General features: G+C 44.9%; 1 long non-coding RNA gene across 1 annotated transcript; it reads right to left on the minus strand.

Annotated features, from left to right (window-relative positions):
• Positions 1-12,561: 12,561 nt before the first annotated feature.
• On the minus strand, positions 12,562-15,486 carry LOC135905882 (uncharacterized). Its single transcript, XR_010565548.2, has 3 exons — positions 15,365-15,486; positions 13,873-14,015; positions 12,562-12,762 (listed from the first exon to the last, which is right to left on the minus strand). It is a non-coding gene; the product is annotated as an uncharacterized lncRNA (long non-coding RNA).
• Between the last annotated feature and the right edge of the window lie 3,138 nt (positions 15,487-18,624).

An 18,624-nucleotide genomic window follows, 5' to 3' on the forward strand; every position in this document is an offset into this window, starting at 1 on the left:
TGTTCCAATGGCAGAGACTGATACACCGAAGAAGCTGAATTGTAAGACCTCAGGTTAGACATCTTTGCTTGATGGAACAAATTGCAACACAGCCTATGCTATAGACTATGCATACCCTGCCCGCTTGTGCCATTGTTTTCCCACACGTAGTAGCCATGGTGGGGGGGGGGGGGGGGGGGGGGGGGGGCTAGAATAGCGTTCGCCCTCCGTGGTTGCTTAGTGGCTTGGGCGTTGCGCTGCGATGCAAGAGGTCTGGCGATCAAAACCCGGCCGCATTTAGAGTGGGGCAATATGCAAAAACGCCCGTCCGCCATGCATTGTGTGCACGCTAAAGAATCCCAGGTGGTCAAAATTATTTCTGAATCGGCCATTGCGGCGCGTCTCATAATCAGTTCTTGGTTTTTCTTCATTATTAGAATATTATCCGCCGGTGCGGGGTCTCTGCAGTGAAGCACCGCGTCCCTCACATCTCGCAAACATGCCCTCGCGCCTTGTCACTTGTCAGAAGCCCGGACGAGAAGCTCCCGAGAAGCGCCAATCGCACTGAAGCGAGGAGGGCCCGCATACGGGCCAAGAGCCCTCCGTAGGTACAGATGCAGAAACAATGTGCTGCTGCGTGTGTGGCGCACACTGAACCTCAACGCCGGATATTCGCAGACGTGTCGCCGGTGGGAACAGGAGGCCGGAGCTAGGCTACAACGTCGACAAGACCTTGCAGCTCACATGCGCGAAGTAGACGCACACATGCCCGGCGTGAGCATGCCTCAGTACGGGAACGCGAGGTCGACACCAGGCGAGAACGTCTACAAAACCCTGTAGTTACAACCGCCACTGCCCACGCTCATCGAGTGCTCTCTTTGTTCATGTGTCTACGCACACCACGTCTGTTTACTTAGCTTATGTTCTCTGCAATTCATACTGCCATTACAGCTACTAGACTTGCACTTCGTGTAATATTCTAACATACTGTTATCGCATGTTGATAGCCCTTATGACCAAACTGTGATTGTTTCTTAATACATCAGTCGATCTAATTGTTCAGCGGCCCGATCCGCACAGAGGACCTCTATTGCACAGAAGCCCGATTTTGAAAAAAATTACCTCATTGACGCTTCCCCCCCCTCCCAATGGCGTCTCTCATAAACACATCGCACTATTGGTATTTGAGGCCCAGGAAATATTTCGAAGTTAAGTAGGTGGTCCTCATTGGTTAAAACATAGCCCGGTCCCGAAAATACTGCAGTCTAAAAATGTACGCCCATCCCGGCGATAGTCAAGTGAAACTACTTTTAATTCCGACGCACCTCTTCCTTCACGCGAGGGGTCACCTGATCGAGTGCAGTGCGCAGTGACTTGGCCATATCTGACGCGGAACTCGCTCTGGAAAACAAGGTATACGTACCAATATTAAGAGAGGGCGTCAAATAAATTTCTGCTTCCCGGTTAGGTGCAGGCATTTCAGCAGTACAATATCGAGCTTGTAGTCTGTTATCTAACGGGCAAAGTCACTTGGCCCATTTCGCTTGAGCTTGGCCTCGCTGAACACCTTGTGCCTAATATCCTTAGTACCAGTTCACAGCCATAAAAGATGGTGAATGTACGCCGTGGGCACAAGTGTCAGGCACTTAAAACACGTAGGTTGTAGGGTTTCACTTGCGGACCCCCAGGTGCAGGTAATAACAGATGTCAGGGCCAGAGTGAACAGCCTCTGGCATTCGTTATGCAGGTAAAAAAAAATATTAATGATGAAAAGCAACAAGATGTACAGTAAACGTAGCACGCATACATAAGTAAACCGAGAAATGAGGGCAGGACGAGGAGGCAGATGCGGTACCGCCGCAGCAACAACCACCCGAAGTTACTACTGCTACCATCAAATAGCGAATAAATAGTTATTACCATTTCCCCCCTCTTAGTATGGGGAAACGGTAATAAAACAGATATAGAAAAATTGGCAGTTTTGCAACGGCGAGCTGTCCGGTTGCTGAACTTCTCGAAACAATACATAGGATCTTCTATACTAATGATGCGCTACAACATTCCTAATATTAGAAACTCTTACAAAACAAAGATCTGCATACGGCTATTTAAGCAGATCTCCAGCAACAGGGAACTATTTTCAACTCTTTACCTGAGTATAGACACGGGATACAACCTACGTCACACATAAATAGTAATAAAGAAACCAAGGACAAAATATGGCACGCAAACGATCGAATATGAAACCATTTCTTTATGTAATATGTACCCTAACATTGTTGACGAAGCTATAAATTCTAGAACAATTCACAAATTTAAACATGCAATACAAAACATAATATTTTCTGATCACTGTGTGTTTAACGAATGTTAATAAAGTTTCTTTGTTTAATATCAATAGTAATGTTATTAGTGTTCTATTCTGAATGTATAATTTTTGTTAATAACAGAATGTTCCTATTTTTCCTGTGCTGTATTTATTCAGTTATTTGCTATTTGGCAAACGGTTTATACTTTTCATTGTGTTTAAAATTTTGCTGTAAATAGTTTTGAAGTTTTGTGTCATATTAGATGTACTTTGTTATCAGTTGACTGCTACTTCTGCTGCTCCAGCGAGGTAAAGGCCGTAGTAAGGAGGATTACGCCCTCCTTTTTCCTTACCTTGCGGGCAAACCTTGTATTTATGTTGCCCAAATAAAAAAAAATAAAAAAGTCATCACCGTGTGCGACAACGAAACGCCACCCAGTGGCACGCAGTCGTCACGCCGTCATCACTATTTCGTCACCGTAATCACGTTTTCGTCACTCCGCCGTTATCATATACAGTCCTCGTCACGTATTCGTAGTGATATACCGTCGTCATGATGACGTCATGCTCATTCCATCGTAGTCATTTAAACTTTGCCATCCGGTTGTTCTAACGCCGTCATCTCCATAGAATCGTCATCTCGTTGCGGTCACGCTGTCGGCACCATACCATCGTCAATCATTCGTTATACGAAACTTCATCGTCGTCATGCCAGCATGATTATTAAACAGTCGTCGTGTTGTCGTAGTCATTACAGTATCGTCATGCCATCGCCGTTACTGCGTTGTCGTCATGCATTCGCGGTTATAGCTGCGGGATTGGCCGGGGTAGGAAAGGGACAGGTCGTAATTACGTTTCCTATAGAAGTGAAAACAAAACGAAAGATTGCCTTAGTGCCGTTGCTGTTGTAGTGCCATGACCATCGTTGTCTGTATTTTCCGTCGTCACACACTGGCTCACGTCAAACACAACTGCTTGCTTTACCCTAACACGTTGGTACACCTGGAAAATCTTTACTGCCCACGCCGTGCTAGATAACGAGCTACCAGCGAAATTCTTTGCATAACATCGATTCTCACAATGAGTGGGATCTGCACAAGCTTTTGTTAGCTTCGCCATAATGGTGTTTTCACCCACCCGTCATTAATGGTTGCTTGATGTATTGTAAATAAATAAATAAATAAACGTTGTAAATCCCATGGCTGTGGGAATCGGTTTAAGCGATCTTTTGGTGGGTGTTTGCGAGCAGCGCTGCTGTTTAACGACCATATGCAAGTAAGGAGACGTTTGACACATATTCACCGGGAAATGCCAAGCTCAAAAAATGTTGTGGCACATCAGCATGCCGATATGCCTAAATATCCATGACAACAATGTAGTGACGGAAATATAATGCGACAATGTAATCACGACGATGGGACGACGACCGCATGACGACGATTATATGACGGCTCTTGGCACGACGATGACGGCACGAGGACTCCGGCGTATATATGACAGAATTCAGCCGATTGAATGACCACAACGGCATGAGGAAGACTTTATGACGAGGCAGCAAGACGACGGATTGACAAATGAGTGACGACGATGGAACAATGACAATTGTAGCACGACGATGGCTTGACGAAAATGGGGTGGCGACGACTGAATGGCGACGATGGCTTAATTACAATCGGACGAGGAAGCGGAAATTACGATGAAGAAAAGAACACGGTAGCTCCAGGATCACACGTACATTCTGTGTTATAGACGCTACGAGGGCCCCACGAACATGTTGAGGTCACTTAGCAATTTAGCAGGTATTATAAGTTAGCACAAGCAGGTAGTACAAGGTTATATGGGCACTTTCGCGGCCGCGCCGTTTTAGGTGCTTTCGATAACTGTTTTCACACAATATCGCGTTGATGCTTTTACATAATGTTACTGCACAGCGCAGGTCCAACGTGTTTCAGCGCTTGTTTGTCATCATTTATTAAGCGCCATTTCAAAAACTGCCGGAAATATTTTTTTTACCTCTGTCACCACCCTTCGGTGGTGACATAGTCACAGATAGTGACTGATGGTGACATAGGACATAAATGGTGTTCGCCGCAATAATCAAGAGCTCCAGAAAGTATTATTTCAGTGCAGCATTTATTCCTTTTCATGTATCAAGAGATGCATATAAATAAAACTACTCACCTAAACATTTATGCATTCCTCGTGAACTACACCTGCGAGAAACAATCATTGTTCTTTCTACTTACAGTTGTCATGCTTTGTACTAGTGCACCTTATATTGCTTGTCAGAATATGGGATCTGACATTTTCAGTAATCTATTATCGCTGTTAGCCACATGTTAACCAAAATTGTAGGAATGCTTTACAAAAACCGTTCAAAATGTCCTTTGCAATGAAACTGTCACACAATTAAACTGTAGCAGCTACGCGAACTCAATTTTGTAACCATACTATGTGTGCAGCGAAGCACAATTCAGGGGCTATATTTTACTGATTAACTTACAAAAAAGGCAGATAACAGTTATTTTTTCAATGTTGTATATGACAATTATCCCAAACTAATGGCCTTTGTAAAGCTTAACGATTAGAGTGTGCCTCGAAACATTAAGCGCCGCATTTGAGCCTCAACGCCCAACTTGCGCCCATTGCTCTGCCGCACGCTGCTACCTTGCAGCGAAGCACTATACATCTTCGTCTGGTCGACTTAGTCATGTCTCGCTGCCCTGTTCTGGCCGCTAGCATACCGTGGCACACGGTACTACGTCAATGCTCGTATTTCCTCTGTTGCTTCCATTCGACACCGTAATGCGTCACGCTACTCAAGTGACGACTAACGCCCATCGGCTGCCCACTTTGATACCAGTTATTGTCAAACCTGTCGTCAGAAATAAAGTGCCAAGAATGCGGCGCAACTCTGCCGACCATGGATTTCATTTTCTTAACCAAGACTCAGAGAAAGACTGGTTGGCCTCGAAGGCAAAAAAAGCCCATTGACCGTGTCGTAACTTCCTGGCCCGAACATGTCACTAATACATACATATATCAGTCAGCAATAACGGCATACTGTAGGCAAAGAAGCGGGAAGACACAGAAATGGTCTAGCTGTGCAATATTCTTTGTTCAATAATTTGAAAGGAATTTTTTAACTGTACCCTGTGAAGTTTACACAATTAAGTATACCTATTAATGATAAGAAGTTCATTAGCCGCTGCGAAAATTTTAAAAGCTTACTTTCAAAACAATTTTTTTTAATTCTGCGAAAACACAGCAATAAATCATAGGCCTAGATTTTCAGCATTCATGAAAGCTACACTGTTGAAGACAGTTCCGTCATATTACGGTACAACCACCTGTAAACTCTTGATGCCAAGAAGTTCCCGTAGTGATTAATGATACTACTGAAGCTGTACTTACTAACCAACGTTACCAAAGCCGTAAATCAAGAAACTACTTTTGTACTCCTTAAAATACCCATTGGCGTACCACAAGCAAAAATATCTGAAGTGGTAGTTATTTACCAACATTACAAATGCCGTACTATACTGAATCACCATTAATTCCCTCTGAACACACATTGGTATACTACGCGCTTACAAGGCATCTTGGCAAGAACAGCAAGACGTCTTGAAAATCATTATAAACTTTTACAAGACATCTTCAAGGCGTCTTGGCAAGATATTTGAGAGTTCGTGAAATTTCTTACCAAAACTTTGTCGAATGTTTTGAAACGTCTTGTAGCCGTCGCGAGAATCATCTAATGCACCGCCAAATAAGAAATATAAGACGTTTTGCAAGCCATCTTGTAGCTGTTTTAAAAACAACTAGAAAACGTTTTGAGACGTTTTCTAGCCGTTTTATAAACGGCTATGATATGTCTTGCAAAACGCCTTATAGCCGTTTTAAAAACGGCTGTAAGAAATTTTGCGAGACGTTTTATAGCCATCTTAAAAATATATTCCCAGCAGATTAAGCAGATTTTGAAGAGCATTTCCTAGTACAGGTAAGCTGTGCCTTAGGAAGCCCAAAAAGAGTGCTTTATATAGTAGGAACATTGATGGTACTGTTGCGCCCCAGGACTTCCCGCCTAGAAATGCAAGAAGGTACACGATGGCCCAAACGCTTTGTCATGTACGAGACGTGAGGGCTCCACTACAAGTCCCTATCAATGATGACGCCAAGAAAGCGATGGGTTCGTCTTTATCGTACAGTTTGGTCATTAATCTGCAAAGCACACGGGGCCATCGCTTTGCGGGTAAAAGCGACGAGTGCACATTTCTATGGGAAAATGTCCAGGCCTTGCCTTCTTAGGTATGTTGACATGGCCGTTGAAGCCTTCTGAAGTCGTGCGCGATCTGTGTCACTCCTGAAGCCCATATGCAAATGTCGTCTGCATATACGGAGAGCTGAATGGTTTGCGGTAACAAATCGGCGAGACCAACGAGCACCACGTTGAACAGGGTCGGCCTGAGTACTCCGCCTTGCGGTACAGCACGACTGGCATACCTAGACGACGTTGGCCTGTCTTCAGTGAAAATAAAGAAAGATCTTCCATTCAAATAGATTCGTATCCAGCGAAAGGCGTCTCCACCAATCCCTACAGTTTTTAAGGCGTCCGGAATCGCATGATGATCGACATTGTCGTACGCACCTTTAACATCAAGGAAGAAGGCCGCAGTGATTCGCTTCATATGTTTCTGGTGCTGCACATATATTACTAAGTCAATAACGCTATCTATTGACGAGCGTCCGCGTAAAAAGCCAACCATTACCTCTGGATAGAGGTTGTGAAATTCCAAGTACCACTCTAACCGTGTAAGCATCACTCTCTCCATTACCTTGCCGACACAGCTGGCCAGTGCTATTAGCGGCGAGAATAAGGAGTGGCGCCCTCTCGCGTGTGACGTCACGGCCAGGACGCCGCTCGCTCCGTCTCGCTCGGCGGCCGCGCGTGCTCGTTCCCTTCGTATATGCTTGGGGTATGGGTGGCTCGAGCCGCACTTGTGGAAGGGCATGTCGGCTTCTTTCTGCTGCCATGCCTGAACCACCGTTCCTAAAGCACGTAAGTCAATAAAATTTGGGGCTTGGATATCGCAAGCTATGTAGCGCTTTACAATGCACATATGGTTTGTATGTATGTATGTAGCGTTTTACAATGCATATATGCGCCGTGTCTGTCCATAAATTTTGTGTAAAAAGAATGTCTGCAAATTCAATACGCGAAGTTGTGTACGATGATTGGCTAAACACTTAACATTCCGTTAGTATTTAGCTATGAGAGACATTACACCCGCCGCGGTTGCTCAGTGGCTATGGTGTTAGGCTGCTGAGCACGAGGTCGCGGGATCAAATCCCGGCCACGGCGGCCGCATTTCGATGGGGGCGAAATGCGAAAACACCCGTGTACTTAGATTTAGGTGCACGTTAAAGAACCCCAGGTGGTCGAAATTTCCGGAGTCCTCCACTACGGCGTGCCTCATAATCAGAAAGTGGTTTTGGCACGTAAAACCCCATAATTTATGAGAGACATTGCATTTTACATGAATGAAACATCTTGGTAATTGGCGTCAGCATGTTATCCGTGTTAGAAAGACATTGCCCAGCGAAGCTGTCATCATGGTTCTTATTACTCTGGTGAGTTGTTCTAGCCAAATATGGCCTTTTATTATTGCGTAAAAGAAAGAGTTAGGCTCCCATTTTTTTATAAAAAAGTTTGCTGCCAGTTTCACCCCTCTCGGAAACAGGCCTCCAAAAAACGAAACGCTCATGGCTGCTAACACGACGGCGCGTCATGTAGAGTATTCACATAGCTCATTCACAAATACCATAGTAGCAATCACCTGAGAGAAAAGTTTCGTCGTTAAGATCGAGAGCCAAGCAAGCGCACGGGATGAATTGTTTCATAATAGCCCTCAGTGCCTTTGTCGACAATATGGCACACGCAACGGTAGCAACCAACTGTCGTTATGGCGAGGCACGCTTTGTTCTTGAAACCCATCAGTTCACTACAATTTCGAATTGAAACCATAAAGCATTTTCTACAGCTCCAATTGGAATGGCTAAAATATTCTGGAGCTACTACAGCGCAGCTTAGATTGCCTAGAAAAGGAAAATTCAAGCACTTTATGTCTCAACATGTCTCGATCCAGGGTTGTTTAATTATGCAAACGGAGAACTATTCGCTTCGTCGGTACATAAGAGAGAACCTCGCCCAACTGCAGGCAAAACAAAGTTTGCTCCAATCCAATCGCAAACATTCATAATGAAAATACCACAAGACTTACATATATATTCACTTGATTTTTGACCCTCCACAGGGGAATTATTAGCTTCAATATGTCCCATACTACTAATGATTGACGCTTAGAGTTCTTTTTGGCTGCAGCCATACGGCCCAAAAGGCAAATTTCTCTAAAAAAATTTGGGCCGAGCAGCCCGTGTCGGTTCGCCAAGCAAATTCGTCATGTATATTCCTCAAGCAACAAACACCAGTAAATTTCTCAAGTGAGTTGAACGTGTAGCACGGAAGAGGGAATATATATTCGTACATTCCATTCTGTATTCTGTAAATAGACGTAAGCCTTCGTTAGCTTTACTTCAAATTACCGCCGCTTCAAATAAACACGTGAAGAAGCGCCTAATTTTAAGAAGCAGTCAAAGAAGCAAGTTGTGCTTATAGAACCTAACTGCAGTATTAGTTAAGTCCTCGTGTTACTGCCGAGAGTTTCTGTGAAGAAACGCAAAAATTCGATATTACACCATGAACTCGTCGTGAGTAAACCAGTTTTAGCGGATTGTAACTGTTGTAGAAGTCATATATAGCCAGCGTCTGTGACATACTTTTTGCACCGCGGCAGGTATGGTATCATAATTGGATTCTTATTTTCTATATTGTTGCGGTTGTCGATTGAAAAACCCGCAAAGGGCTGGTCTGCGCTCCTTCGGCTGGCACTGTAGCGTTGTCTTCGAGAGCTGCATTGTCGTCTAAGAAATATGCTCTTCGAATAAACTTTCGCAAATGAAGACGTCGTAAAAATATATTTGAGACGACCGCCATAAGTATACAAGCAGAGAGAACGAGGGCGAGCAAACGAAAACACCGCAGAAAGCGCCCGCACACCACCCGAACTGTAGCAGACGACAGGCGCGAGTCCTTGCCCTGACGTCACGCGAGCGGCGCTCGCAGCGCTCCTTTAGTTCGTTCTCGGGGCTAATCGGACGGTAAGATGGCAATTGCAGTGGAGATTTGCGAGGCTTTAGGAGTGGAACAAGGCGACTGGATTTCCACGTGGTAGGGACCAGGCCGTCACGGCATGATGCGTTGTGTAGGCCAAGAAGTACATCTCTGGCCTCTTGACCAAGGTGTGCAAGCGTAGAGTATGTGATGCCATCGGGTCCTGGGGACGAAGATCGTCTGCACACAGCAAGTGCGGCCTCCAGGTCTTCAATTGAGAAAGGAGCGTCCATACGAGGATGTCGGGAGCCAGGGCATACAATAATAGGAGTAGGTGCGCAAGGTGAACAGGTGAACGTCGTACCCGCGATCCTTGCGCAGTAATCTTCGGCTACGTCGACTTCTCGGCGTCCTTGGTGAAGGGATAGAGATTTAAATGGCCGGCGCTGTTGAGGAGCTGTTAGCAGTGACTGTTCTCCAGACAACTGACAGAGGTTTACGCGGATTGAGAAACTCACAAAAGGATTTCTAGCGTTGATTTTGCAGCGCAGCAAGACGACGTTGAATTTTCTTTTGAATACGTCTGGCCTCTCTAAGGTCGTAAACCGATTTAGTCCGTGTGTACCGTCGCTCCGCTCGCAGGCGGATTGCACGGAGGCTCTGTAATTCCGCGTCAAAATCTGTGTGTTTCTCCAATGGCCGAAATTAACGTATAGCATCCTGCATAGCCTTGGTGATCTGAACCTCTAGTGCGGACGATAAGCCTTCGTGGCATGCATCTTCCATAAGTGATTTAAATACGAGCCAATCTATTATTTGCTTTAAAATGAGTGGGACGGATTTGGTTAGGCCTTTAATCTTCAGGTAGGTAGGAATGTGGTCGCTTCCGTGGGTTTCCATATCTTCGAACCAAAGGACGCGGCGAGTGAGGCATCGCGAGACAAAAGCCAAGTCTAGACAACTACTGTACCTTCGGCCGCGCAGCAACGTGGGACTGCCATCGTTTAGACAGCGAAGCTCATGGACCCAGGCAAAGGAAACGAGGTTTCTTCCGTTGGAATTTTTTTGAAGGAAAGAAAAATGGAATTGTCTTATATAAGACGGCTGTACTGCCTTGAGGATTTTCAGCTGTGCCTTGAGGGACAATTTTCAGACATTGTGAAACAACACAAATTATTGGTTAACTATACAGACAGCTTTCTTGGAATTCTCTTAACGCCCTCGAAGAACAAATAAACTCAATGAGGAATGTTTAATAAACTCAGTAAGGCACGACATCTCAAGGCCGGTTTCATACCTACTAAACGTACACAATGCACTTATAAAGCAAAAGATAGCATATTATTCACCTGTTCTGCATAGAATATCCCGTTCATCTGAAGAGAGACTTCAACGATTAATAGCTGGGAGCCTTACAGTATGCTTAAGCGTTCCTCGAGCTACCTCAAGTTCCTTAGTAATTGCAGAGGCACGTCAACCTCCAATTCCCATTACGTGGACGGTTGGTTGAAGCCTGTCAACATTATTTTCGCGTTTAAGTGCAACACAAAAGGCACCCACTAGCAATGGCAGTTATTGAGAGACAGGACGAACATCAATACGGTGATTCAGGTGCACAAAAATCTACTACCACATCACGAATTTTGGGTCTAAGATATTTCCTACCCTGCATGCCGACTCGTCGCTCCAAAAACCGAGCTTTCTGTGCAAGGAATTATTCGCAAAAGAGGTATGTTTATGGTAGCAGCACAAAAACGAGCGTTATACCAGGTATACTTTCGATACGTTTGTTATATTTAAGCGTATACAGACGGTTCTTGACCAACAAATTATTCTACAGCTGCCTTTGCCATTCCAGCATAGAACCAAATACAGACGTTTAAGCTATCTCACACGGCATCGTCAACAAGAGCAGAGCTCTTCGCAATATTGTCTTTGTTACGATACACAAATTCAATGCAAAAAGGGTACAATCGGCCATTCTTTGCAACTCGCAGGCAGCTTTGTCTTCACTTCATGGCGACATCAGCAGTTCGCATACCAAGGAGTTAGTTTACGAGACATTGAAGTAACTCACAAAAGCAAGTGAATGCAAGCTATTGCTGCAATATTAGTGCAATACTGCACGATAACTGCATCTTAAGTTCATCAGAATTACAAATGATTAATTTTTGTCACAACCAAGTGCTGTATAAGCAAACATACATTTATTTCTTCGAACTTTATGCTAGACAGCTTTGGTATACCAGATTGAAGCTGCCATCATCTTCTCTCGCTCGGAAACCCGATTTATTGAAGCATCCTTTGATGTGTCAAGTTGTGTAGCTATGCCTTACTTTAGTCACAATTCAAGAAAAAAGTGAAGCCAATCTTTAGTGGCTCTTGTAGAAGTATCATAGCGTCACTGAAAAAGGAATGACATACGAATGCACTTTGAGGTAAAAAGATTTATGATTTCAAGAATGACAAACAAGTTGCTCCGATAACAAATTTGGGCTAGTCACTATAAAGTACTTTCGAATAAATTGCCCCAAACCCTAGGTGAGGAGCGAAAGGTCGTTTATTTTAACAATATTGGATTCTTCCAATACAGAAACTTCCAATACACATTCAGTAAAATTTGAGCACGGCCACCAAACAGACTTTCGGAGCGTCCAAGTGGTTTGGATTTTACAATGAAATTATGCTCAGTGCGGATTTGTTTGTTTGTTTGTGTTTTATTGTCTCCCATTCAACACATGGAGAAGGGTGAGAACGAAGCTGCCAGAAACACGTCCGGGAAGACCATCAACCCCCTCAAAATGTGACGAAATGCATGCCATAAAACACAGATATGGCTCAAGTGACAACATAAAATAAAAACGAAGATGTGGCATGTCATTACACAAACAAGAGTCACCGCAGACACAGACACTTAATGAACGCCTAAGATTGCAACGTGTACAGTACGGGCTCACCAATTTAAGTTGAGCAATGACAACATGCTTACAACTACTTTGACAAATGCCTTAAGCCGATCCGTAGGATGTCAATAAAAAAGAACTTAAACAAGATATACCGTGCACACAGGATGCACAATTATATCATCGCTAACTCAGGGACTTGTGCTTGTGCAGCCAGATAACTCGATGTTGTTCGAGTGGACATTCGACGTAGGAACCTCGTTCTTTACGTCCCGCCTCCTTCCTTTCAAGATGGCGTCCACAGCGATCTTGTCTATATTGGTTATGGGACATTCGCACGTGATATAGAAGACGAAGGCGAAGAACAAGCTGAAGAACAGTAGTCCAATGGCATCCGTGAACTGCGTGACAGAGTAAGGTCATGGTCAATTACACGTGAAGAGACTGTTGCAGTTTTGTTCTTGTTTATCACTACGAAAAAATGGAAAGTCTGGTCATACCGACATCATAGCTAAATATAGAACACTGAGCAAAATTAGGATACCAGACAAGATCATTAAGACAGGAGCATATTTAGGTGTGGCTATGTGTCATCATCATCAGCAGCAGCCTAGTTACGCCCACTGCAGGGCAAAGGCCTCTCCCATACGTCTCCAACTACCCCGGTCATGTACTAATTGCGGCCATGTTGTCCGTGCAACCTTCTTAATCTCATCCGCCTACCTAACTTTCTGCCGCGCCCTGCTACGCTTCTCTTCCCTTGGAATCCAGTCCGCAACCCTTAATGACCATCGGTCATCTTCCCGCCTCATTACATGTCCTGTCCATGCCCATTTCTTTTTCTTGATTTCAACTAAGATGTCATTAACTCGCGTTTGTTCCCTACCCAATCTGCTCTTTTCTTATCCCTTAACGTTACACCCATCATTCTTCTTTCCATAGCTCGTTGCGTCGTCCTCAATTTAAGTAGAACCGTTTTCGTAAGCCTCCAGGTTTCTACCTCGTACGTAAGTACTGGTACGACACCGCTCTTATACACTTTTCTCTTGAGGGATAATGGCAACCTGCTGTTCAACCAGCTGCATGCTGTGGGAGATTCAGAGGCGAGCAAATGTTACCAAGCCGCTAAATGCATAGCTGAGCGCCTCGTAGATTTTCCCTACGGGCAAAGCCACTGCGTCTAATCACCCACTCATCTCTAACCATTAAATACTTTTAAATACTTTCATGCCTTTCGAGCTTCGTGCACTCAGTGCAGTACATGATGGCAGACTACCGCCGAATGTTTAACGCTCGATTTTCCCGATATTGATGAATTGAATAACAAATAAACGACCTGGAACTTGCTTATGAATTTGTCGAGACCTTCACAATCCATTTAAGCGGGAAATTGAAATAAGTGTTGAATTAGTATTGTGTGTATTCTCCCGTTATCAGATGTGTGTAAAATTTCCGCACAAGTGATGGAATTAAGCTCCATACGCAGCTCGTTTTATGTGCGCGTGTCTCACCATTGTCCACTGGTCCAGGGCTCTGAATTGCCTCGTGGTGATCAACTTGGTGTACAACACATACGGGTGGACGAGGTACAGGGAGAGGCTCAGCTTGCCCAATGGCATGAAGACCCCCATGCTCAGGAACCGATTCACGAGATCTGGCCATGCGAAGCGTAGTAGCAGAACATATCGTTGCGTGATTGTCTAGCACAAATTGATGCTCCTTGCGGCGTAAGAGAAAAAGAAAAATTGCATATAAGGGCAGTGTCAATAAGAAAATTGTAGAGCAACATGGGAAACTACCGATGCAGCTTTCTGTTGCTCAATACCAGCTACGGAAAACCATTTTTCCGAGCGTGAAAGAAGCCCGCGAAAGCCCGCAAATTTGACGCGAGATTGGCCGCTCGAGGCGTTTTGCGTGTGTTCGCGGGCTTCTGTCGGGCTCAAAAATACTTTTCCGCACCACGTTTTGAGCAACAGAAAGGTGCATCGGGAGTTTCCCATGTTGCCCTACAATTTCCTAATTGACACTCTTTATGTATTTATAATATTTGAGAAGTTTAATTATTAATTAAATGTAATTATGTCGTTATGCGGAATGCAAAAATAATCTGTGTTTCCGCAAGCGACGGCAAACAACATTACTTTGGTTCTGTCCAGTTACGTGGCATCTGCATATCTTTAAATTTTGCTGCATTATTGTTGGGACACCCTGTACATGAAGCGCCCAGTAAATCACAGCAATGGAGCCATCGCGTAGATCAAATGACACGAAATGGTGCGCGACAGGCAAATGAGAGCTCGGTTTGTTAGGCGACGTGTTCTCTCTCTTCGTTCACTTTCACTACAACTTAATGAAACACTTCGATTGGGAACGTCTTTCTAAATTGAAAACATTTCAATTTCCTTATTTTGTCCTTGCCGTAAGTGAACGCTAGTTTGCTTTAATAAATCGCTTCACTGGTAGAAGTAATAATGTTAATAATAACATGGTATAAATAAGCAAGGAGTGTTTAACTCATTGGTTATGCAAAGGAAGGAAAAAAGCTTAAATATGTTCTAATCGAAGTATAATAGTGCACTACGGTCGACATGTTATCTTATTGACAGGGTGAAAGTCGTTAGCCCTTCACTTTTCGAGAAACTGCTCGAAGCCTGCGTAGTCGTCTGCCCAGCTCTCCCGCTCATGTTTGCTTGGTCAATTAAGTGGGCGGCCTCAGAGCAGAGATTCTCGCTTCATGAACGAAGATTTGCAGCTCAGACAACACGACAACACAAGTATTCACACACGAAGGGAGAGCCAGAGGTGACTTACAACGGATTCTCTTTTGATCATCCTGTGGTTTTGATACGCTGGTTATGTCTTGGTGCGGAAGGCCTTCTGTGCTCGTGTTCATTGCGCTGAGTCAGTTCGTTCATAATAAACTGACTAGCCCATTCCGAGGTTCTTGTGCTGCTTCACTATTACTGTGAGAATTCAAATTGCGCAATAATGCGCGCGTCATACCTGCCGTCCCCGTGATGCAAGAGTGTAGCATCCAGGCGACCGAGACGCTCCACAGCAGGGGATAGAGAGAGGCGTACACGGCTGCTAGCGCAGGGTCGTAAGGAATCGCAGCCGAATTCCACGCGTAGGGAAACAATCACACCAGTGTTGTAATTGCGATAGCCACGACCCACAGCACTGCGACACGCACCTGCACGAGTGGAGATTAGAAGTCAGGTGTAGCAATTAGTTATCGACAATCGGAAGCCGCAGTAATCAATTTGCCTAAACATGTTTGCTTCAGTAGTGAATGGATGCTCCGCGGACTGATGCGGGCTATATGTACGCGGACTGACTCTTCGCGGTGGGTGCACGTCTTTATTATGCCGAGTGAGCCTAAATGAGGCGTCACTGGCCTTCGCAATAAATTTACTGGAGTTTTCTGTACGCAGCTTCCCTCACTCTCCACGTGAAGCCAAAATATGCCTGACTCGGAAATTGGCGCGAGGGACTTTAGCAGTCACGTAAAACGAGAAAGTATCATGGTAGCTCGTGTAGAATTCAGTGGGTAGATACTTAACCTGACATCTCCAGATTACATAGGTAGACGGCGGAAAGAAAGATTGTAACCATACCCACAGCATTTATCTAGGAAGCTCTAAAGGCGTGTTCTTCGAGCTGAATAGACAGCGATTATTTTGGGGGGAAATGCTTCCGAATATCGTGATCCAATAGGAATGTCTATTCTATGACAGCATTTGATAAGAACGTCGTTGAAAAGCTACATATATACTATAAAAAATTCCAGCATAGTCCATCTCCCGATCGCTCTCGACATTAATGCGAACAGCATTGAAACACTGTAGAGACAAACCGTATTGTTAAATACACCTTTATTCTCAATCTGTGGTAGGCGGAGTAGGCTGAGAATGATAATCGCATTATTACAGATAAATGGATGGATGGATGGATGGATGGATGGACGGACGGACGGACGGACGGACGGACGGACGGACGGACGGACGGATGGATGGATGGATGGATGGACAGACGGATGGATGGATGGACGGACGGACGGACGGATGGATGGATGGATGGATGGATGGATGGATGGATGGATGGATGGATGGATGGATGGGTGGGTGGATCGATGGATGGGTGGATGGATGGATGGACGGACGGACGGACGGACGGACGGACGGATGGATGGATGGATGGATGGATCTATAAGCGTCCCCTTTGGAATGGGGCGGTGGGTTGCGCCACCAAGCTTTCGTTATTATATGCCCTAGTATTCTACCGACGCTAAAAAAAGGAAAAAAACGAAATAAAAAAAAAACGCGAGGAATTCCCATAACCAAACTTTCTGAACCATTATTGTGAACTTTGATTTTGCACGCCTCCGTTGTTTGTCGTTTCCCTAATCTTCTTCCACCAATCTTGCGATCCCCTCTTACTAAGCCCTATAGCGGACAGGTTTACTTTTCCACTGCTCTTGCTGAACCTAAGGGCTTCAAGGATGCCAGTGGTGCCTAAATCGACGGCTGGGCAGACATCTTCACATTCTAATAAAACATGCTCCATCATTTCCCTAGGTTTACCGCAGCAATTACAAGCTTCTTCTTCCTTCTTATATCTCGCTTTATAGGTGCGTGTTCTAAGGCATCCTGATCTTGCTTCTAAAAGTAATGAGCTTCTCTTTGAGTTATCATAAATTGTTTCTCGTCTTTTTTCATTTTTTCCTCCTAATTAGTTACTTATAGCAGGTTTCTTTTCCATTGCCGCCACCCATGAGATTATCTCAGTCTCTCTGACTTTCCGCTTGACGTTCTTTGTTGCCATGTTGCTCGCCGTACAGTCGCATACTTGCTGGTAAATTTCCTAGTTCGTTTCATCCACTCTGAATCAATGTTTTTTCTTGTGCAAATACCTGATAACTCTCCCAGCCGGTTTACTTTCTTCCATATTCCTCAGCAGCTCTTCATAATCCATTTTACTGTGATCTTCTCTCACTTCAAAGCTTCTCCTGCCCATATCGCCCTGCACAGCTCCGTATTCTTTCCGTGAGCGCCCAATGCGAGGCGCCCCACTCACCTTTGCTTGCCATCAAGTACTTATGGTACCCTTGATTTCAAGCAAACAACTGCATTTCCAAATGTAAGTCCTGGAACCTTTACACCTTTCCACATACCCCGGAGCACCTCGTATCTATTGTATCCCCATAGCTCTCTGTGCTTCATTATAGCCGCATTTCTTTTCCCCTTTGCTGTTATTCTTTTATCCTGTGCTTCCATATATGGATCGCTCCCGCCATGGTGGCTCAGTGGCTATGGTGTTGGGCTGCTGAGCACGAGGTCGCGGGATCGAATCCCGGCCACGGCAGCATGGAGACGAAATGCGAAAACCTGTGCACTTAGATTTAGGTGCACGGTAAAGAGCCCCAGGTGGTCGAAATTTCCGGAATCCTCCACTACGGCGTGCCTCATAATCAGTATGTGGATTTCGCCCGTAAAACCCCATAATTTATTATATGGATCGCCTTCGTTTATCCATATACCATTGTACTCATATTCTTTTACCCGAGGTATTTCCTGGCCCTGTATTGCCACTGTCTGTTCACTGTTTTCGTTGAATACCGTATAACCTTATTTTTAACGCTAAATTTCAGACCTACATTCTTACCTTCCTGTCCAAAGATATTAGCCAGACGTTGCATATCACTTTGCTTGTTAGCTAGCAAGACAATGTCGTCCACATAAAACAAACCTGTAACCTTGTGGTCATTATGAGCCGTTATCGCTCTTCAGCGCTTCATGCATCTGCGTCGAACCATTATCAACCGTCATCAACCATACTCTGGCGGAGCAGCCGTGGTTGCTTATAGTGGCTTTGGTGTTGGGCTGCTGAGCGCGACGTCGCGGAGTCGAATCCCGGCCACGGCGGCCGCATTTCGATGGGGACGAAATGCGAAAACACCTGTGCACTTAGATTAAGACGCAGGTTAAGGAACCCCAAGTGGTCCAAATTTTCGGAGCCCCCCACTACGGCATGCCTCATAATCAAATCGTAGTTTTGGCACGTGAAAACCCTCGTGTCCTGCACTCTAAGAACAGTTTACACCCTTTGGCTTGCCCCTTCTGCCACACAAAAATAATCGTCATCTGCCTTGATGCGTTTCCTTTCTTTATCGCTGCAAGCCCGGAACTTTCCAGTGACGAACGGCACGCGCGTTATCAGAAGAGGCACTCCAAAAGGTGTAAACTGTTCTATGCTGATAACGC

This window comes from Dermacentor albipictus, unplaced genomic scaffold (assembly GCF_038994185.2).
Source record: "Dermacentor albipictus isolate Rhodes 1998 colony unplaced genomic scaffold, USDA_Dalb.pri_finalv2 scaffold_14, whole genome shotgun sequence".
Lineage (NCBI taxonomy): Eukaryota > Metazoa > Arthropoda > Arachnida > Ixodida > Ixodidae > Dermacentor > Dermacentor albipictus.